Below are 23287 nucleotides of genomic sequence, written 5' to 3'. Positions count from 1 at the left end.
GCTTACCACAATCTCTGCCTCTCAGGCTCAAGAGATCCTCCCACCTCAGTCTTCCAAGTAGCTGGGACTACGGGGAGCATGCCATCATGCCCAGCTAATAAGCCCAGGCTTTCAAGGCTGCAGTGAGTTATGATTGAGCCACTGTACTCCATCCTGGGTGACAGAGCAAGATCCTGTTTCTAAAACATTAAAAAAAGACAATCTAAAAAGTTATGTACTCTAGTATTACATTTTTGAAACTATGAAATTTTAGAAGAAGACAGATTAGTGGTGGCAAGGGTTAGGGAGGGGATGAGGTAGGTGGGAGGGAAGGAGGTATGATTATAAAAGGGCAACATGAAGAATTCTTGTTGTGTTAAAACTGTTCAGCTTCTTGATTGTAGTGGTAGATACACAAAATTACACAGGTAATAAAATTGCATAGTACTTAATATATACACATATGAGAACAAGTACAACTAGAGAAATCTGGATATGACTGGTAGATTATATCAAGGTCAATATTCTGGTTGTGACATATTGCAGTTTTATAAAATGTTACCATTTGGTGAAAGTGGGCAAAATGTACAAGAGACCTCTCTGTATTATTTCTTACAGCTGCATGTGGATCTACAATGATCTCAGTTTTAAAAGCTTTGATAGATTATTAATGTCTCTGTTGGGTATAGGAGGGAAAAGGGGCCGCCTTGTGTTTCCAATGTAGAATTCCAACAAGGAAGACTAATAATTATTATTCTCATTAGGGTACATCAATAAAATGAACACAACCATGGGAGGTGGGTATTTGTATCCATTGACCAATAATTCCACTTCTCAGAATTAACTATTTAAAATGCATGAAGGTTGGGTGCAGTGGCTCACGCCTGTAATGCCAACACTTTGGGAGGCCAAGGAGGGTGGATCACCTGAGGTCAGGAATTCAAGACTAGCCTGGCCAACATGGTGAAACCCCATCTCTACTAAAAATACGAAAATTAGCCAGGCATGGTGGCACACGCCTATAATCCCAGCTACTTGGGAGGTTGAGGCAGGAGAATCCATCACTTGAATCCAGGAGGCAGAGGTTGCAGTGAGCCGAGACTGCACCATTGCACTCCAGCCTGGGCAACAAGAGCAAAACTCTGTCTCAAAAAATAAAATAAAATAAAATAAAATGCATGAAGTTTTATTTGTTTGGATATTCACTGTGGTATTTTTTATAATAGTAAAAATATCTAAATGATTCAAAATAGGGGATGAGCCTCATAAATCACAGCATATCCAGTGGATGAAATACTCTATAGTCTTTAAACATACTTTAAAAAACACACTCAGTACAATGCCTGGCATACAGGCATCAATAAATGGAGTTCTCTTTACTGGGTTGTTCTGGGTATCAAAAGAGTTAATGTAGATAAATGTAATTAACAAACTGTAAAGTGCCTAGCAAATGCTAGTTGTTGCTATCCTTCTAATGACTATCTCTCCCACCTCCATCCTGGATGAAGCTGAACTTCCAGGCAGAACAGTGGCCAAGGTACTCTGGCTTGAGAGGCATAGGAATGGGGTAACTGATTTCTTGGGGAGTCTGAGTCAAGGATTGGGACTTTCTTTCCAGAGGATGGCCACCCCTACTCCACATCATGTAGAAAACTACATTCTCCCCCAGCATATGCACATACATTCAGCCTTTAATCTCAGGGAACTCACAAAGTCTTGGAAGCAATATCAGCCCTGCTAACTTCATAAAAGTAGTAGTACTCTTGCACCATCCACTGTTGAGTGAGCATCTACTGAGTATCAGGCACTGTGCTTTACACACATTATTTCACGAAATTCTCACAACAGACTTAAGGAGTAGTTGTTTATCTGCATTTTACAAGAAAACTAGGACTCAAAGAGGTTAAGTGAATTACCAAGATAGCACAGCTGGTAAGTGGTAGAGAAGGCACTGGAACCCAGAGCTGTCTGTCTCCAAAACTTGTGATCTAACCACCATACATACTACATTACATTTAGAAGAACCGAGAAGCAGTGCACTGTATGGAAACTGTGCTGAGGCTGTGTGGAAGGGGCCTGGAAAAGTAACCCTGGTTCATCCAATGCTTCTTAGGTAGACACAAAAACAAACCGGCAGGCAGAAGAAAAATCTCAGAAGAGAAGCAGGTCCAATCTGAAGTCTTTCATCTCATGAGTAAGTTTTTCCATATGTCTACCCTCTATCCTTTCTGCTAAAATCTGATGCCTTTTCCTCTCTTCTGTTTCCAGTGAGGATGCTGAGTGGAAGACATAGTGCCCCTCCATGAAAGGTCAAGAGAGGACGGAAGGAGTTTTCTTTCCCCAGCTTTGTTGAGGTCATGACTAGGATGCCTCCATCTTCTCAGTCTCTTGGATCTACCCCAAGGTATCAAACTAGATGTGTAGGAGAAAATGACCCAGGAAGGAAAAGTAAAAAGCAGCAGCATAACCAGACCAAAAAGACCAGCTTAGAGAATGACCCGGGGGTCTCTTAGGATCCTTTTATTTTTGAGATGGTGTCTTGTTCTGTCACCCAGGCTAAGAGTGCAGTGGCGCGATCTTGGCTCACTGCAAGCTCCGCCTCCCGGGGTTCACGCCATTCTCCTGCCTCAGCCTCCCAAGTAGCTGGGACTACAGGCGCCCACCACCACGCCTGGCTAATTTTTTGTATTTTCAGTAGAGATGGGGTTTCACTGTGTTAGCCAGGATGCTCTTGATTTCCTGACCTCGTGATCCGCCTGCCTCAGCCTCCCAAAGTGCTGGGGTTATAGGCATGAGCCACTGCGCCTGGCCAGTCTCTCAGGATCTTAGTGCTGGGCTCAGGGTGATGTTAAGGTGGGCAGTTTCTTCCACCAGACTCAGCAGCGGGCTTCATGTCTGACATCTACCCAGCTGTAGAAGTCCAGCCAGCATTTCTCAAGCCAGTGCCTCTTGTCTTGATATGACATCTCTACAGCTACCTCTCTCTCAGACATAAAGGAGGGATCTGAGGGTCCTCCCACTCTGTATTTACCCTTCTGCTTCAATACTACCTTGCTGTATTTGCTCAGGTGCAGGCAACCCAACTGGTGGCTTAGAGATGCCCAAGGAAGATCATAATTTTGTGAAGAGATGCTAGGATCCCAAGGCTAGATCCAAAGGAGCTCTTCCAGGATCTCAAGGCTAGGTCCAAATTTACTTCCTCTTTTCTCTCCACTGAGAGCCAGGAGGGCAGCAGGGGCCTAAGACTGAACACACAGAATGGAGGGGAGGGGTGTCAATTGCCCCCTCCCTCCTCCACACATTATTCTACCCTGCTGGTACCCAAGCATGCCTGCCGCTCACTTGGCTTCCCTCAGCCCATCTACCCTATGGACAGGAGAGGGTTAAAGGCATGGTATGGGCAAGCTATAAATTTCCCATCAGTGTGGGGAGAGCAGGATTGTTGGCAGGGAGGGGGTTGGGCTGGGGGGGAGGGGGAGCTGGGAAAAAGCCAGGAGGTTGTCTCTAGGTAACAATAAACACTGCAAGCAAGGAGCAGCTGTTACACTTACTCTCTCTGCATCACAATGCTGAAATAACACTAATAAACCAGTGTGCCCAATGCACTGGCATACACACATTTAGGGCTGGGACCCCACTGTACCCCTATGGCTGCCCTCTGCTCCAGGGCAGGGTCCTTCATGGCAGTGGACATACCTGTCCTGGCCTCAGTACACTTGTGGGTAAGGATGAAGACTGGCAAGTTCTCCCCATCCCAGTGGCATTCTCAGGGTCAGGATGGTGACGGAGGCTGGAGATCTTGGGTTCAGATCCTGGTGGCATTCACTGGAAAGAGTTGAAACAGGGAGAGCTCTCATTTGGGAGCTGGGAGAAGAGGAGGAGAGTGAGAGAAAAGCATAGGGAACAGACAACTACTTACCACGTCCTTTCAGACTGGAGGGGATGAGGTAGCCAGGAATGGAGTTGGCTAAAGGGAGGTGAAAGAAAAGGCAGGCAGAAAATAGGGTTTGAGAAAGTAGAAGATTAGGGAGCATGTGGTATCATGGCATGTTTTCTTTTTTTTCTTTCTTTTCTTCTTTTTTTTTTTTTTTTGAGACAGGGTCTCACTCTGTTGTCCAGGCTGGAGTGCAGTGGCACAATCTTGGCTTACTGCAATCTCCACCTCCCAGGCTCAAGCAATCCTCCTACCTCAGCTTCCTAAGTAGCTGGGACTAGAGATGTATGCCACCACACCTGGATAATTGTGTGTGTGTGTGTGTGTGTGTGTGTGTGTGTGTAGAGATGAGGTTTCACTATGTTTCCCAGGCTGGTCTCGAACTCCTAAGCTCAAGCGATCTGCCCACCTCGGCCCCCCAAAGTGCTGGGATTATAGGCATAAGCCACTACGCCTGACCATAGCATGCTTCTTATATCTCTCCCAGGGCTGAACTCCCTACACCTGCTTACATCTGGCCTGGTGGACCCAAGATCCCCCTCACAGTACTACTTTTATACCCAGGGCCAGGTTGTTGGTTTAGTTCAGCACTGAGCTTTATTATGTATGTCCCAGCAGGGAACCTGGGGCTTTTCATACTGCCCAGGAGAGCTTGGGGAATGGAGCTCTTCCTGTCTTCCTACACAAGGAGTGGCTAATCATCTGTCCTTTTTCTAACCAAAGCCATCTCTGGACCACCAGGAGCAAGTGGGCAGAGGGTCCCTCATCCTGGCAGGAGAGCAGAGCTGCCAGCAATGAAAGGAACAGAAATAGGCAAATGAGAACTCAGGCTCTGTCACAGAACCCTCCTCCTCTTAGTCCATCCTTCTCTGAAGATGGGATGTTTATTTTTTAATTACTTAATTAATTAATTTTTTGAGACAGAGTCTTGCTGTGTCACCCAGGCTGGATTACAGTGGTGCAGTGGTGTGATCTCGGCTCACTGCAACCTCTGCTTCCCGGGTTCAAGCGATTCTCCTGCCTCAGCCTCCTGAGTAGCTGGGGTTACAGGCACCTGCCACCATGCCCGGCTAATTTTTTGTATTTTTAATAGAGACGGGGTTTCCCCATATTAGCCAGGATAGTCTCCATCTCCTGACCTTGTGATCCGCCTGCCTCGGCCTCTCAAAGTGCTGGGATTATAGGTGTAAGCCATTGCGCCAGTCGGATATTTACTATTATGTGTCTGGATATGCTGGCAAGTAAGATCGCTGTTACTTTTTTTTTTTTTTTTTTGAGACAGAGTTTCGCTCTGTTGCCCAGGCTGGAAGGCTGGAGTGCAGTGGCGCGATCTCAACTCAGAGATCGCTGCAACCTCTGCCTCCCGGGCTCAAGAGATTCTCCTGCCTCAGACTCCTGAGTAGCTGGGACTACAGGCGCCCACCACCACACCCAGCTAATTTTTGTATTTTTAGTAGAGACAGGGTGGTTTCACCATGTTGGTTAGGATGGTCTCTATCTCCTGACCTCGTGATCCAAAGGTCTCCTGACCTCGGACTCCCAAAGTGCTGGGAATACGGGTGTGAGCTGCCGTGCCTGGCTATCCTAGCTGTTACTCTTTACCAGATCCAGTATAGGCCCCTGGGACTGGAGTCCAAGGCATGAATGTTCTCCCGGTCCACTTTCTGGCCTCTTTTCCCTGGTGTGACCTCAAACACAGTACCTTATTATCCCCCCTTCAGAAAAATGGAGACGATGCATACTGCCCACCTGGCACACAAGGGAAGAGGAAATTGACACATCTGAAGAGCTATGGTTCTGCACCCACCTCCACAGCCTGCACCACTACCTTGGTTCAGCCAACGTAGGAGTCCCTAGCTACTTCTCTCTTGTCCCAGGTGTCTGTTTCCAGAAAGGAGAGTACTGAGACCCAGCAGTTATCCTTCCAGGTTCTGGTGTTATAACACAGCTTGTTTTACTTCTAAAAATTTAGTGTCAGCTGGGTACCTAGAGTTCTGGGCAGGCAAGAGAGGACAGGGAGGAGTAATTGTGTTTGCCTAGGAAGCCCCTCTTCTGCGAAGTACCCAGGGGCACTGAGCTACCCTAGCACAGGTGGATGCCCCATACCCCCTGTGCACCCAACAAATACAGTAGGACAAGAATAACTGGCCTCTCCTATCCTTTCCTCACTAAGATACCTTTCACTGGGAATGCTCAGTTTCCCCTGCTGTCTTCTCTCCCATTTCCCTCTTTTTTCATGGTTGGGGCCTCCCCTGCTCCACAATCCAGATGAGGCACCTTCATTCACAGAGCTCAGAGTGGGGAGATATGGGGCAAAAGAGAGCTCTAACAGGCCTGGACCCCTTCCCCTCTGTTGTTTTTGTGAGCCACCTCCACTGCTGTGAGTCACCAGAACCTTGAGCTTGCTGAGCTACCAGCAGCATTCTTCCTCTTTCCTTCCTCCAGCCAGGCAAATATGTGCCCAATGGGGCCCAGAGCCTGCCATCTTCCTATCTTCAAGCCCACAGTCCCTTCCTTCATTTCTAGGAATCCGCAACATAGACACATGGAAATGAGTGAGCAAAGGAGTGTGAGAGACCTCAGCATGTGCTCTGTGCTGGGGCAGAGAGCTGGCTGCCTGCACAGCAGAGCAGGATCACTAGCCAGGCGAGCTGCCACACTTGGGCAAACAGCCCTGTCAGCATGTGAGTGGGGAAGCAGGAGAGGATGGGGTAAGAATGCTGTTTCAGGAGCAGGCATCTCCTCCTGGCTTCCTCTCTAGTCACCTTCTTCTCCTTGGCCTTTCTCCTTGGGTGCTGATGGACACCATGGCACTGCCACCTCTATCTACCCCTGTCTTGGCCTTTCTTCCCTTTCTTCATGGCTTTGGAAGCTACAGAGAGGGGACCTGCTTAATAAACTCCAAGGTGTCAAGATGGGAGGTTTAGACATCCAGATCTCTCTTTAACCAGTGGGAAAAATTTAGGGGAGAAGGAGGAAAGAGGTCCTATTAGAGTAAGAGCTAAGCCCTAGGCTAACACTGAGCACCTCACCTAGTCCCTTTTCTCCAAAGTGCGGAAATTCTGGGTACTACCATTTTTAACTTCCACTCACTTCAAGTTACCCCTCTTCCCCGCAAAGACCTGGCACCCTTGTATAAACCTTAGGAATGAGAGGCTGAGCCACACTCCTGTAATCCCAGTACTTTGGGATGCTGAGATAGGTGGATCACTTGAGGTCAGGAGTTTGAGACCAGCCTGGCCAATATGGTGAAACCCGTCTCTACTAAAATTACAAAAATTAGCTGGGCATGGTGGTGTATGCCTATAATCCCAGGTACTTGGGAGGCTGAAGCAGGAGAATCGCTTGATCCTAGGAGGCAGAGGTTGCAGTGAGCCGAGATCACGCCACTGCACTCTCCAGCCTGGGCAATACAGTGAGACTCCATCTCAAAAACAAACAAATAAACAAAAAAGCCTTAGGAGTGGGAGGCAGATCTTGTAACAGGAGTTACAAGAAAGGAGGCTCTGTTCCTTGGAGAAACACCCAGATTAGACTGAATGCTTTTAGGGCCTTTTAGCCCTAGCTCTAACACGACTGCAATATGTTGGAGTAGGGATAGACAACGGGTGAAAAACAGGGCTTACGGAAAGCCTACCACCCTCTCTCCTTCAATGCATGCTCCTTTCCACTGCTGTGTGTCCCAGAGTAGAAACAGCAGCTCTGTAAACAGCAGTCATTTAATAAATCCTACAAACAATACTTGCTCTAAATGTCCTGCCACACATTAGGCAGCCAGCCCCACAGGTGGGACTACAGGTCTCATTTCCCAAACTTCACCCTCTGCCTTGTCACCACGTTCAGGCTTTTATCTGCTCTCCCCTGACAAGAGAATCTTCCTTTCCAGCCCCTTGGCACAGCCTTCCTCCCGCTGACACCCCTGGGGCCCTTAGAAGTAGGCAAGGGGTCCTAGATAAATTCTTTCCAAACTGTTTTGGAGGGATCTGAGGAGAGCTCTTCTCATCCTGTCTGCAGTCGAGAAGGCAGGCAATGAGACAGCCAAGGAGATGACTCAGTCTGAAGGAAGGGCTGGGAGAGGCTGGGGGCACTCTGGCAGATCCTGCTCTTCTCAGGGGATTTGGGGATATAAAACGGGGAAGAGAAGGCAACTCTTGAGTCGGGGAAGGGTGTTGGGGGCCTGGGTAGTGTGATAAAGTTTTTACTGGCACTGCTTTCCAAGCTCTGTGCCTATCCTTGCCCCTACCCTAACTTAGTCTCATGAAGCATGGAACTAAAAATGTTGAATTTTCTGAGGAAGGAGGAGGATGGCAAGAAATGCCACCTTGGCAACCTAATGGGAGAGCCCCCTTTCTCCTTCATTCCTTCCCTCTTAACCCTAGCATGTGAACAGTGAAGGAAGCAAGGGGATAGGGATGGGTACAGCTGGAAACTTGCCCCTTTCTCCAGTGTACATCAACACTACAAGAGCCAGAGGGGTCTAAGAGCTCTAAGGCCATGGCACCACATGAATTCAGAAGCGTTTCTAATTCAGCCTTCAGGGCCTTGAATTTAAATTATGTCTCTGTTCTAGGCTTCACCATGGGACAAGAGGTATAAAACTACTCCTTAATATATTTTTTGGCATAAGTTTCTCCAGTGGCTTATTATATTGCAACAAGGAAATATGTGATAAGATTTCAAAAAAAAAGCTCAACATTTAGTCTTGATTGGGGGTTATGCTTCTTGGTTAAGGAGGTGGGGTAAATAATGCATTTCCTTCCCTGTAGATCTTATAAGACACGGTAAAACTCCATAGGGGCCAGGGGCTGTAAGGGATTTGTGTACTTGGAAGCAAGAGAATGGATAAGATGACCTCTGGAACAGGCTGTATAGAGGAAATGTCCCCGCAACAGTGCTCCATAGAAGCTGAACCTATCCATGACTCCCCTAAGTTGCTTCTAAGACAGGGGATAGAAACTTGAGACTTCAAGCAGTGGAGAATAATATCCTGCATACCTTCTTCCCTTGACTTTTCTCCCCCAACACCTACCTACCTTTCCTTTTCCTGTGTTCCCAGAAATTCTCCAAATCCAGGAACACAAAGCAATTCCAGGACAAGATTCAAATGATTTCCCCTCTCTGGGTCCTGTTTTTCATATCTGCAAAATGAAGTGGTGGGGCAAGATTAGCTCCAAGTTCCCTTTTTTTTTTTTGAGATGGAATCTTGCTCTGTTGCCCAGGCTGATTCTCCTACCCCAGCCTCCCCAGTAGCTAGGATTACAGGCACGCATCACCATGCCCGGCTAATTTTTTTGTGTTTTTTGGTAGAGATGGAGTTTCACCATGTTGGCCAGGCTGGTCTCGAACTCCTGAGCTCAAGTGATCCACCCGCTTTGGCCTCCCAAAGTGCTAGGATTACAGGCGTGAGCCACCACGCCCGGCCAAGTTCCCTTTCTTGCAACAGAAAGGTTCTATGATTCATACCCCAAAAGGCATCAGGCCTCATTTGCATGCCATTTTGCAATGTAATCTCCATGGCATTTATTTTATGTCAAAACGGACAGAAATATCTCTGAACCCTGCCCTTCTCCTCTGTCTCTCCATAGTCTCTGGTTCTATGGTCCATAGCTTGTCTTCTCTCTACAAGGACCTCAAAGCTCTGTCCCCACCTTCCTTTCACAATTTTATAGCACTCCCTGGGACAAGCCCAACCAGACAAAACCCCAGGAGCAAGAAAACAGCCTCACCTCATATTCTGGCTGTGATTTTGGGCTCCAGACCTGAGTCAACCAGTATAGTTCCAATCCGTTTGGAGGTCCTGGCAGTTGGGGGGAAATCCTGGCACCTCTCCCCAGTGCCTCCCCTCCTCCACCTCGCTATTCTCCATGCCAGAACGCAAAGTGGCCAGTGATTGATGGGCCTGGGTTCTCGGTAACCGCACCCAGTGGCCCAATCCTCCTCCCTTACCCAATCCCTCCCCTGTCCCTATTCAGATATCAGATTGTCTCATGTTGGTCCCTGAGGTCCCATTAATTAAAAATACATCCAATTAAATGGCAGGTGAAAACGTGCTATTGGAGCTGTATACCCCCCTGCCCCAGCTTGGTCTCTCCACCCCCTCAACCCCCCCTTTTAAGGCTCAGCTGTGCTTTCAGCTGAGAGAGAGAGAGAGAGAGAGAGAGAGAGAGAGAGAAAGCATGAGGGAGAGAGTAGAGGAAGACATGGGGCAGGGTATGATGGGGGGGTTATTTGATCCTCTGCCAGGGTAGCATGTGCCAGCCTGGGAGGGTGGCACCATGCCCTGGTGTCTAATTTCTGGAGGTGTGAGTAGGTTGTCAGCTGGGTACCCATTTCCATTTCCCTTAAAGGGGCAGAGGGCAGTCAGAGGGCATGGCTAGCTATAATGCCTTCCTTTTGGGCTTGGTGGATGAAGGGCAGAAGTGTAGATGGCAGAGGGGCCTCGGGGGCGACATGTAAAAATCAGGGATTGGGAGAGTCTAAGGCCTCCATTCCTGGCATATCACTGCTCTTCCCCAAACTGGGAAGAATATAACAAGGAGCAGGCTGGGACCCAGGTGGCAGGGCATGGTGATGCTCCCAAGCCTGGCTGTGCCTACCACTGCCCACAAGAAAGATGAGAGAAGAATGGAGAGAGGGAGGAAGGAGCCATAACTTGGGTGGGAGCAGATGGGTCAGATAGGATAAAATATGCAGAGAGAGATGTTCATGTGGGCATCATGTCCCCTAGCACTTTATAGGTAAAGGACTTAAAAGGACCTGTCCTGTTTATCTTTTCTCCAAGCAAAAAGGAGGAGCAGAGCTGTAGTGTGAAGTCACCTTGGCCTGGCTGCCTGGCAGGCAGTGAGTAGGGTATCTCCCTTGATGAGCACGGACCCACTCTCATTCTCCTCCATACTTATGGTATCCCTAGCATTTTAGGTAAGGCATTTGCCCCCCTCCACCCCTCTGCAAAGCCCTCTGGCCCCAAGCGATACAAAGCTAATGGGCACTGAAAGCTGTTGGGAGAGGAGCTGGGAAAGTAGGGGTGACTAAGGGTGACTCTCAGAATCCAGGCCAGAGTGGGGGTTTTGCCGACCCAGGGCCCCTGCCTGGCCTCCTTGGCAGCCTCAGCACCTCCTCACTTCACTTTAACGCTAATTGGAGATTTTAATCTGCACTGCTGCTCTGCTCGGGGTGCTGGGGGGAGCGCCAGCTGTGCAGTAATTCCAGCAGCACCGACTGTTTAATCAAGCTGTCCTCCTGGGGAGGGGCCCTCAGGCATGGGGGCAGGAAGGAGGAGGAGAACCTCTGTCATCTCCCTTAGCCTGTTCAGCCTGGAAGGGCTTCATGGAGATGGAGGGTCAATTGTGGAGTCCTCAGTCCCATAGAGGCCCCATGGCCATTTGGCACCCCTAGCAGAAACACTGTCTGATATAGGGTGGGTATGAGGCTCATGGCCCAAAGCAGCCCAACCTCCTATCCAGCTTTCTGACACCATTTTTGGCTCAGAGCCCTGGAATGTCCTGGGGTGTATTCCAGCCACCGAGGCTGTAAACATTCACTAGACCATCTTGAATTCTATAGGTTTGTGCTGCAGTAGGTGACAGGGAGACTAACTCTCCCAGGCTTCAGTCACCCCTAACACTTTCTCACTAACTAAATACTTTTCTTAGAACAATTATAAGAGATTTTTTTCCCCTAAAAACCACAGGCACCTCCACCATCTGGGTCGGAAAGTGACTGCCATTAAGGCAGGGGGACAACGGGGCACACAGCTGGAACCCGCTACACCTTGAGGGAAAGAAGCACCTTTGCAAGGTGTTCAGTGCCTGGAAAGAGGGGGGCTTCCCAAGTTCAGCTGGAAGCACATTGAGATGTCAGGCCACTAGGGCAAAGTGTTTAGAGGTCTCAGGCCACTTTAAAGGAAGAACAAGTGGTACCAATTATTTGTCTCACTTTTTGGGCACCTGCTCTCTGGGAGTGTTTCTGAACCCTGTTTTGGAGAAAGGGTGCCCTCATTCCCAAACTTTCTGCTAAGGGGCATGAGTTTTAATTGGCCAGCAGTGCCCTCGTGTGGCAGAAACCATGACCGCAGCTGCCCAACTAGCAGGGCTGTTCTGTGCAATCAGATAACCTGGTAGACAGACATGTAGATAAGTTAAAAATGCTGGTGCTCAAGGTACCCCACGAATACTTACTGCTTGACTACATCCAGGGACGTTTCTTGCTAACACCTGCCCTATCCTTCTGTCTACCTCAGCCCACCTGCTTCACCTCTAACTCAACCCATAAGCGTACCAGGAGAGGGAGCACCTTACCCAGAGGTGGCACTTATTTGAGCTCCTGCATGTGCTGTCTGGATTGCAGGGATGAGAGAGGCACTGCAGAGAGAGGAGGCCTAGGGTCAAGAAGATAACCTGATGTCACCTCCTATGCCCAGGAGGCAGGGAGATGCTCTGCCCACACCTGACCCCCCAACTCTCAACAGGCCCCAGAGGAGAGCTGACACCTGAGCTCAAGACAGTAACACTTAGTAGTTGATTCTGCTTTATGGCCATCTATTTTCCACTCCCTGGGGGCATCTGGGAATGAGTATGGGCAGATTCTCAGAGCCTAAGATCCTGGTCCTGGGAAATAGACACTAGATAAAGCATCTTTCCTTTTGGACCAGTCCGGATATTATTAAAAACAAACACACACACAAAACCATTCCCTCAAAACATACAGGTAGGTCGGGTGCAGTGGCTCACACCTATAATCCCAGCACTTTGGGAGGCTGAGGTGGGTGTATCACCTGAAGTCCGGAGTTCGAGAGCAGCCTGACCATCATGGAGAAACTCCGTCTCTACTAAAAATACAAAAATTAGCCGGGCATAGTGGCACATGCTTGTAATCCCAGCTACTCAGGAGGCTGAGGCAGGAGAATAGCTTGAACCCGGGAGGCAGAGGTTGCAGTGAGCCAAAATCGTGCCATTGCACTCCAGCCTAGGCAACAAGAGCGAAACTCCGTCTCAAAAAAAAAAAAAAAAAATCCAGGTACTCTCCCAGGATGGCAAGCAACTAGGAAGAATGCACATCTGTGGCTTCAGATTTCTAGCCCCCAGAAGAAAGGCTACCTGTCATTAGACTCTCCCTCTCCAGTACCAAATAAGATCTGTTTACTGGTCCCTTCCCACACCCACTAAATGGGAAAAATGGTCATGAACTATAGAAAAAGGATGGACATTTGTACCAGGAGGTTAGCAGCTCTCTAAAGATTCAGGCTGGAAGTTACAAAGACATACAGGTAAGTCACCAAGACCTTTCCCTTGTTGGAGACATTTAGTAACAGAGAAAAATACTCTGAAAGAGAAACATAACCCTGTTTGGGGTTGATGGGTAGGGGAAGCAGCACACCTACCAGCAAGCAAGAAACGTGGGGGTAGACACAGGACGCTGGTGACCTGTCCCATCTGAGCATCGGAGATGGCGGAAGCAGGCTTGCAGGCCTCTACTTCTGGTGTCTCACACAGTGTTTGGACAGGTGGGATTTCCCGTTGAACCTGGAAAGGAAGTGAAGAAGCTGATTAGAGGTAGTGAGAAGAGACAGAATGCCCTATCTTGACTGAGAAGAAAGGGATAGAAAATAGCTTTTTGGTGCTTGCTTTGGCAGCACATCTACTTTAAAAATTGGAATGATACAGAGAAGATTAGCATGGTCCCTGTGCAAGGATGACACGCAAATTTGTAAAGTGTTCCATAAAAAGGGAGGGAGGGAGGGAGGGGGGAGGGAGGGAAGGGAGGGAGGGAGGGAGGGAGGGGGGAGGGAGGGAAGGGAGGGAGGGAGGGAGGAAGGAAGGAAGGAAGGAAGGAAGGAAGGAAGGAAGGAAGGAAGGAAGGAAGGAAGGAAGGAAGGAAAAAAAAATCCTGTAATCCCAGGACTTTGGGAGGCTGAGGTGAACAGAGAGACACCTGAGGTCAGGAGTTCAAGACCAGCCTGGTCAACATGGTGAAACCCCATCCCTACTAAAAATACCAAAAATTAGCCAGGCATAGTGGTGGGCACCTGTAATCCCAGCTGCTCAGGAAGCTGAGACAGAAGAATCGCTTGAACCTGGGAGGCAGAGGTTGTAGTGAGCGGAGATCGCGCCATTTCACTCCAGCCTGGGCAACAGACCAAGACTCCATCTCGAAAAAAAGAAAAGCTTTTTGGGACTGGGTGGCTCATGTCTATAATCTCTGCACTTTAGTAGCTGAGGCAGACTGCTTGAGTCCAGGAGTTCAAGGACAGTCTGGGCTACATGGTGAAACCTCGTCTCTACTAAAAATACAAAAAATTACCCAGGCATGGTAGCACACGCCTCTAGTCCCAGCTACTCAGGAGGATGAGGTGGGAAAAATCACCTGAGGCTGCAGTGAGCTATGATAATGCCATTGCACTACAGCCTGGGCAACAGGAGTAAGACCCTGCAGGGCTGTGTATATAGATGGAGCTGTGGGCTAGAGGGGCAGCTGCCCTGGAGGAGAGGGCTGAGAGTAACCCAGTAACTGACATCAGCAACCCATTGTAGAGGAACATCCATTAGCACAACTGGACAAGAGGAAAGAACAGGAATGCCAAGAAAGGAGGTTATCTGCTCTACCTGGAAGGGAGAATCTATTAATCAGAAGGCAGAACATCAGAATAGGGTCAAATAAAAAGCTAAGGAAACTCCTCTGGAGATCTTTTGGAATAAGAAACTTCCCTAAGATCACCTGTTAGCCTGGAGTGCTGGCTCACGCCTGTAATCCCAGCACTTTGGGAGGCCAAGACAGGCGGATCACCTGAGGTCGGGAATTCGAGATCAGCCTGACCAATGTGGAGAAACCCCATCTCTACTAAAAATACAAAATGAGCCGGGTGTGGTGGCGCATGCCTGTAATCCCAGCTACTCGGGAGACTGAGGCAGGAGAATCGCTTGAACCCCGGGAGGCAGAGGTTGCGGTGAGCCGAGATCATGCCATTGCACTCCAGCCTGGGCAACAAGAGCAAAACTCCATCAAAAAAAAAAAAAAAAAAAAAAAAAAGATTGCCTGTTATCCCAGCTACTCAAGAGGCTGAGGCACAAGAATCGCTTGAACCCAGGAGGCGCAGGTTGAAGTGAGCTGAGATTGCGCCACTGCACTCCAGCCTAGGCAGCAGAGTGAGACTCTGTCTCAAAAAATAAAAATTAAAAAACAAAAAAGAAAGAAACTTCTCTAAGACCAGGGGTGGGGCGGGGTGGGAGTGGGGTCATCCCATACAAAAGCAGGCCAGTGGCCTCTGATTGGCTTTAGGTTCCTACCTGGCTTGGCTTTAGGTTCTGTGAAAGAGACTGAATTTGCCAGGCTCTGGGTGAGAGGTGACTGATGGACATCATTGCATTCCTCAGAGGGCATTCCAGCTGTTGCTCCTACCTGTAAAGGAAAATGGCAGGTTACATCAGACATGAGACAAGGGACTAGACACCAAACAGCATCTTTTGTTTTGCACCCAGGGAACATGGCATTGGTAGGTAACAGTGATGGTGATGTTAGCACTCTTCTAACTCCTTCAAACCTGAATTCCCCAGAAGGATTCAGACTAACCTTAGTATACTCCCAGAGTCATAACTGTTCTAAAATTCTTGTCCCCAGGGACCTAGCTCCCAGGCTGATAAGAACAAAACCATGGTTCTTGAAGTCAGGAAATTCAACAGAAACAGAAGCTGTGAAACCCAGAATCATAAAGGTCAATGAAGGTTAATGGTTAATATAAGGCTAATAAAAGAAGGTGACTGGGAGGAGGCCACCTAGTTTTAGATCAGATCACCAGGTTGGACCTGTGGCTCTCTTGTCCGTAACAGCTTCTTCAAGAAGGGCTCTAAGGCAAAAAAGGATCCTGACTGTGAGAAAGGAGGTTTGCAGGACAGCAAACTTAATTTAATCTGGACAAGTAGGTCTATCATACATTCCCTAGAGACAAATTTACATGGGACCAGCTCCGCATTTCCTCTATGCTATCCATCAGAGTTGATGAACAAAATGTAAAGGATATGTACTGGGATCTATTTCTTCATCAGCAGCAGACAATATTCATTTTGCAGATCCCCAGTACCTCTCCCCTAGACCCATTAACTCTTTCTAATCTGTCCAATGATGCCCTCCTCCCTTCACGATTCTGCTTCCAGCCTAGGAATGTTCCAGCATTCCACTCTCTGCTCATCAGTGGCTCCCAGACTCATATGCTCAGAGAAAGCGAGCACTGGAAGGGACTGTAGATACATCCAGGAGAGGTCTAAGGAGGGAAAGGGCGTCTTGGTACCAGACTGAGATGACTTTTGGAGCCAGTAACGTGTGTCAGCCAACTGAACACACTATTTAGTGTTTTTAGGCCACTGTGGATCACCACATACCACCTTCCTTCTGACTCATCAAAGGAGAGTATCAAACAACTCAAAACTTTAAAAACTAAAATAAAGGAGAGGAGTAGAAGGTCCCCTTACCATTTTCCTGTAATCTCAGAACATACCTCTTTTGGCTGAGTTCTATCATCTCCTCTCTCATTCAGGGACCCCTCCCCCCACCATAGTTTTCTAGCAGATGTGTTTTCTTTCTCCATTCTCTTTTTCTTTTCAATATAGCAAAGGAGCTTCAGTAGAGATTTAGGGTGAATTCCTCACATTGCCTTTGAGGATCTTTTCCTGCTATCAAACTGCCAGAGATAGTTGCAAAATGCTCTTTGAAGTTTGGGTTAACTCTGAGAGCATCGGGATCTTTGGCTATGGCTGCCATCTGCTTCCCAATGAACCAGAACTCTTGTCTTTAAATAAAAATTACACTTGTATAATCTGTATGTCATTGAAATATTATTCTTAGACTGGGCACAGTGGCTCACGCCTGTAATCCCAGCACTTTGGGAGGCCGAGGTGGGTGGATCACCTGAGGTTGGGAGTTCAAGACCAGACTGACCAACATGGTGAAACCCTGTCTCTGCTAAAAATACAAAATTAGCTGGGCATGGTGGCACATGCCTATAATCCCAGCTACTTGGGAGGCTGAGGCAGGAGAGTTGCTCGAACCTGGGAGGCCAGAGGTTGCGGTGAGCCGAGACTGTACCACTGCACTCCAGCCTGGGCAACAAGAATAAAACTCCGTCTCAAAAAAAAAAAAAAAAAAAAAAAAGAGGCTGGGAGCGGTGGCTCACACCTGTAATCCCAGCACTTTGGGAGGCTGAGGCGGGCGGATCATCCGAGGTCAGGAGTTTGAGACTAGCCTGGCCAACATGGTGAAACCCCATCTCTACTAAAAATACAAAAAAATTAGCCAGGCGTGGTAGTGGGTGTCTGTAATCCCAGCTACTCGGGAGGCTGAGGTAGGAGAATCGCTTGAACCTGGGAGGTAGAAGTTGCAGTGAGCTGAGGTCGTGCCATTGCACTCCAGCCTAGGTGACAAGAGTGAAACTCTGTCTCAAAAAAAAAAAAAAAAAAAAAAAAAAAAAAAGATTATTCTTTAAGGTAAAAATATATAAAATTTCTCAGTCTTTCTACTAATGATTTTTAAATCTACCTTTCCCCCTCAATCTCTCTCTCCCTCCTCAAATCTCACAGTCCGTCCTTCCTTTCCTGAAGAAGCTCAGGGCTCTCAGGAATGGGTCACCTTAAAGTCAGGGGCATTCCACTTGCAGAAGTCAAGATTCTGGCCTCTTGGATCTAGTTCTGGCTGGCTGCCATTAACTCGCTGTGAGACTGTATGGGCAAGGCACTTTCCTTCCTTAAACCTCAGTTTCCTGCTCTGTAAAGGGAGAGGTTAGATTACCTGACCTCTTTTCTAGCCCTGGCAATCTATGATTCCCTAAGGGAGAAGACATGTGTCATTCCATCAGGAAGTAAGACATTCGTTCCTGCACTTTACAGCTTCTCTCTGGGCCACTGCAGAGAAACTCCCCTATAGATGCCTACCTTTCTCTTGCTGGCTTAACCAAAGGGACAAGTACGTTTCAGAAGGAGGCCTTCCTTTAAGAGCCAAACGTGGGGCCAGGTGCGGTGGCTCATGCCTGTAATCCCAGCACTTTGGGAGGCTGAGGCAGGCTGATCACAAGGTCAGGAGATCAAGACCAACCTGGCTAACATGGTGAGACCCCGTCTCTACTAAAAATACAAAACAATTAGCCAGGCATGGTGGTGGGCGCCTGCAGTCCCTGCTACTTGGGAGGCTGAGGCAGGAGAATGGCGTGAACCCTGGAGGCGGAGCTTGCAGTGAGCCGAGATCACGCCACTGCACTCCAGTCTGGGTGACAGAGTGAGACTCTGTCTCAAAAAAAAAAGAGCCAAACTCCTCCCACTAAGAGGAAAAGAAGTTGAGGCAGTCTAACTCTAACCCTGAATTTTGATAAAGCAGATGGGAGACTGAAAGCAGCTATGGGGCAGGAAGGAGCATGATAAGCATACCTCCCCACCTGCCAGACTTAGCACACACCTAGGGAGCCCCACATAAGTAGTAGCTGCTAATCCAACTCAACTGTGTGCGGATGGGAAGAAGAAAGCAAGGACATGTGTAAACACACCCACAGCATTGACATAAGCATTCAATCAATGTCCATATACTCTCTTTCTCTCCTACTTTAAGCCTGTAAGAAGCCATGGTGGGAGGCGACACCATATCCCAGTCTTCCCCTTCCCCAAAGTTGGAAAGGAAGAGACAGTGAGACAGGAGATACTTGGCTTCCTATAAATTGTTTTGTCCTTCCTCACAGCTGCAATCAGAAGCTAAGGGCTCCCGCAGGCCTTGTTCTGATCTGCTGCAGGCGATGGAGGGTTTTTGAAACAGAGGACTTGGCTGCCGCCCCGTTTCAGCTGCCGTTGGGGCTGGCTAATGGGCTTATTTGGGAAGACCCCTGCCTGCCGCACTAAAGAGTCCCCCGCCGACCCCCGCCCCAGTCCCAACCCAATTAATAAATGGGGGCTCCCACTTTATGGCTCTGGGAGCAGGAATCAGAGATACAAATGATCCCTAGGGAGGGACAGAAAAAGGCCTTCCAAGAATGAAGCCAGAGAATTGTGCATCCACAGGCACATGCTGCCACAGGGTAGTCATATCCCATTTTCAGAGCATTAAAGGGGAAGAAACTGGCAAAAATACTATTTTCTTTCCCAGATCCAGAGTAGGATAGCATTCTTGAAGTCTATGGGCACACCCTAGCAACAGACTCCCTCTTGCCTAGTTATTCAACCTGAAAAGGGCAGGGTGCATGCAGGTTATCATCTGGACACATAGTGCATGCTCCACTATTCTCCAGGGGCAGTGCCCCCTCCTAGACTCCACAATACTGAACACTGACACATCCTATCAATTGGTTAATAAGATAAAACACTTCCTACTTAAAAACAAAGCAGTTCCCTCTTACCAAGCTTTCATCACCACCAACAGCACAAATGTGTCCTGGGATCATCATCCTGAGGCTTTTATCCCTCTCTTCACATCCAAGCTGTGACCAAGCCTTGCTAATTCCTATGGACCCATTTCCTTTCCTCTGATTCTCCTTGTCTTACTCTAGTGTAAACTCTCAGTGATTCATGTCTTGGCAAGAACAATAATATTCTAGTGAACTTTTCTGCTTCCTTGACCAAGTACGGCTACAAAGGTCCTCAATGTGATTTTCATCTCATCATGCTCTGTTTCCTGCTACTGCTTAACAAATCAAATTCCTCATTGAACCCAATGAGATTGCTCCTCCAACTTCATTTCCTAATACTCCTTTCCTGTACCATTCTGGTCAGCCAATTCACCGCCTCTGCATAAAACATACATGAGCCCTCTTCTATGAGATTCCTCCCACTGCTCACCTTCCTCTTCTGTTCTATGTCCCTTATCTTCTTTATTTTCAAATAATTGTTTCTGAATAACTCCACTTTTTCTGATTATTTCTTTGCTTTGGTTTCCTCTTATTATAACAGTTTTATATTATAACCTGCATTGATATGTTGACTTACAAATACAGATTCCCCACTGTCCACCAGCTGTAAGACTGACCTCTCTCACAAGACCCAGAAGTTTCCTGAAGGTGGGACCCTCCCCCAGTCTTCTTCCTCAGAGGCTGTCCTGTCTGTACTCAGGACATGCCTCTGCTAATGATATTAATGCTCCCCACAAAGCAGCCCTCATGGTATAACTATTGGGATATTATATCAAACAACCACGAGGAACACAATCTTATTCTGTCAATTTTCAAACTGCCACCTGCCTTGAACTTGGCACTGAATCTCCCCAAGATTACAAATTCAGTTTCATGACTTCAAAGTGTTACAAAAGAAAAAACAAGTACAGTCACCAAAGGAATTTATCTCTTTCATTCATGGTATATAAATACCATTCTCTATGAAGACATCTTAGGATGAGAAGCTCCATTTTGTTTCCTATTTGTACGATTAATTCCTCATTCTCAGGTCATGACTTGATTTTCCAAAATGAAAATCAATTCCAGAGCCAAGAGTAATCTTGGTCCCTATCAGTCCTATCTCTTATCAACATGTTTTAGAAGGTCTCAAGGAATGGTAAGTTATTTGTGAGTCTCTTTCAACAGTTTGGTAAATACTTCCTTAGATTAACCTCACTCTCAAATGCTGACTCTTTACTTCCTCTAGTTTAGCCCTGTGCGGTTAGAGAGGAAAACGTGGTCTACCACTCCCTTTTACCGCCTACATATTGCTCAGGATAATAGCCTTTTTTATTTTTATTTTTATTTTTTTATTTTTTTTGAGATGGAGTCTCGCTCTGTCGCCCAGGCTGGAGTGAAGTGGAGCAATCTTCGCTCACTGCAACCTCCACCTCCTGGGTTCAAGCGAATTCTCCTGCCTCAACCTCTTGAGTAGCTGGGACTACAGGCTTGCACCACCACGGCCGACTAATTTTTTGTATTTTTAGTAGAGACGGGGTTTCACCATGTTAGCCAGGATGGTCTCGATCTCCTGACCTTGTGATCTGCCCACCTTGGCCTCCCAAAGTGCTGGGATTACAGGCATGAGTCACCGAACCCAGCTGGCTGAGGTTTGCCTTTTATTAATTCTATCCCTTAGCCTCAAGGTGCTCATTAATCAAGATAAAAACAAAGCACTTAGCGCAGTGCCTGATACATAGCAGGTACCCAACAATGTTAGTTCCCTTTCTCTGCCTTCTTTCTCGCAACACTATACAGGTTCCTCAGCCTTTCTGGGCCTTTTTTACTGGTTAAAGATGGCACTGAACTAAACAAACTAATGTTCTTTTGTAGCTCTAACATTCTATGACTAATTCACATACTCTCGTTTGTTCTTCTATGCATTGCCATCATTTGGATCTAAAATGAGTGGCAGAGGAATAATACCAGTCTCTAGGTTGACTTGGCGTACCTAAAACCACTTGCAGGAGTTTTGAAACTCAAACAATACCAGTAACTTTAATGTGATGCATCCATGTCATTCCTCCTTATTCCTGAATTACTCTCTTGAACTATGTAGATAACAGTGTTAAGTAAATGTCCTTATATATTGCTTAACATATTTGCCCATCTTTTCTGGTTTCCCTACAGAAAAAGTCTTCATAGTATCCTAGGGGTTCTTGGCCCATCCTCCAACCTTAAAGGTAAGACTACTTTAATCAAGGGGAATTCTTTACTCAGTAGTGGTGCTTTAATGGGGTCTTCCTGAAATGAATTGTGACTCTCTAAGAAAATTATCCTATAAATTTCACTAGCCCAACCATAATTTTTCCTCCATCCCATATCCCTATCTCTTCTTTATAAGCAATTATGCCCAAGCTGGGCACGGTGGCTCACACCTGTAATTCCAGCACTTTGGGAGGCTGAGGCGGGTGGATCACAAGGTCAGGAGTGCAAGACCAGCGTGGCCAGCATGGTGAAACCCTGTCTCTACTAAAAATACAAAAAATCAGCCAGGCATGGTGGCACACGCCTGTAATCCCAGCTACTCGAGAGGCTAAGGCAGGAGAATCGCTTGAACCCGGGAGGTGGAGGTTGCAGTGAGCTGAGATTGCACCACTGCACTTGTGCTCCAGCCTGGGCAAGAAGAGCAAGTCCATCTCAAAAATAAATCAATCAATAAAAATAAGCAATTATACCCCAAGTCTCTTTCCGCAGCCCAGCTACCAGACTCTTCTAGTTCTCCCTTCTTACCCTTATTTCCATTTCTTATATTGCTTCATTTTCTGAGACTTTTGGTCCCCTAACAGAAATTATAAATATTAACACTAGTGTAAGACCAAACTAAAAAATTCCAGACTTTAAAAAAGGGACCAAGCTACTAAGCTTTCTCTAGGTCTTTCAATTCAGCCTGTTTTCTCCAGGGCCAAATGCATTCAAAATTGCATTAGCCTTGGTGAGGAGGGTCGTCTACAAGCTGATCCTTACAAGGTGTAAGGTGTCCCTTACAAGGGTGTCCCTCATTAGGCACTGTTTTAGTTCTGAGACTCAGGAGGGAGAAGGATCCCCTCCTACAGAGAGTCCATCAGATAAGCCCCTTAGGTAGAGAAAAGACATCCTCCAAGACTCAGGCTTTGTTCTTTACTTAGCTCTGACTGCTATATCGTGGACTTCTTAAAAGGTTTCTTCATGCTGCCTCCCTCAGGGTTGGTTTGGATAAAATGCCCTTCATTCCTTTAGAGCTATCAATACTATCTGTAGTTTACAACCATGCCAGAGCAAGATATCAAAAAGTCCATCCATTTACAGGTCCTAGGGAACCTGGGTCTAAGTTAATTTACTTCATGGCTATACCTTCTTATTCCAGAGAAGTATGCTGTAGCTGAAGGATGCAAATTAAGAATGCTCCACTAACAAACTACCCACTTAGAGGGTATGAAAGACAAACTCGGAATCAGCCTCTTTCTCTCAGCCTTGGAGTACTACTTTTTGAGATAAGAGATATGAGAGAAATCCAGTGGTCAAAGTGTTTTGGCACCCCAGTGATTAATCATCAGGACATTAAAGCAACTCTTATCTGCTTTCTCTTAGATACCAGAGAGCCCTCTTCTCACCAAGCTTTACTTCCCACAGGCACCATCTGCAAGTGAGCTTAGAAATGTCATCAGCAAAAGCAACAATCTCAGGATATGGAAGAAGAGGATAAAAAGGTGAAGGCTGAAAGAGGGGAAGCAGGAAGACAGAAAGATGACTCCCTGCCTTTCCTGGCCAGGGTACAAAGGGTACAAAAGATTCGTACCTACATAACACGAATGAAAAGCTCCTTTCATAGCTCCTAGAAATAAGAAAGTATGGTTAGTTTGCTTTCTCTTTCACTTTCCACTGCAGTAGGTTAAGGATCCAGACAGACATTTGTCTTCTGAATTGACTCTTATTACCTTTCAAAACTATGAAATAGCAGTAACTCTAAATACCTGGTAGGGTTAAGCAATCAATACCGATGG

At 47.2% G+C, this 23287-nt stretch overlaps 1 long non-coding RNA gene and 1 other non-coding gene across 2 annotated transcripts; both read left to right on the top strand.

Annotated features, from left to right (window-relative positions):
* The first annotated feature begins 2179 nt into the window (after positions 1-2179).
* LOC139359634 (uncharacterized) lies at positions 2180-23087 on the top strand. The gene is made up of 3 exons (XR_011615815.1): positions 2180-2383; positions 21435-21487; positions 22917-23087. It is a non-coding gene; the product is annotated as an uncharacterized lncRNA (long non-coding RNA).
* Positions 13529-13638, top strand: LOC139359693 (U6 spliceosomal RNA). The gene has a single exon (XR_011616051.1). It is a non-coding gene; the product is annotated as a U6 spliceosomal RNA (small nuclear RNA).
* Positions 23088-23287: the final 200 nt, after the last annotated feature.

This window comes from Macaca nemestrina, chromosome 17, assembly GCF_043159975.1.
Source record: "Macaca nemestrina isolate mMacNem1 chromosome 17, mMacNem.hap1, whole genome shotgun sequence".
In the NCBI taxonomy this organism is placed as follows: domain Eukaryota; kingdom Metazoa; phylum Chordata; class Mammalia; order Primates; family Cercopithecidae; genus Macaca; species Macaca nemestrina.
The sequence above is the reverse complement of the archived record's forward strand: the minus strand, read 5'-3'. Positions and strand labels throughout refer to the sequence as shown.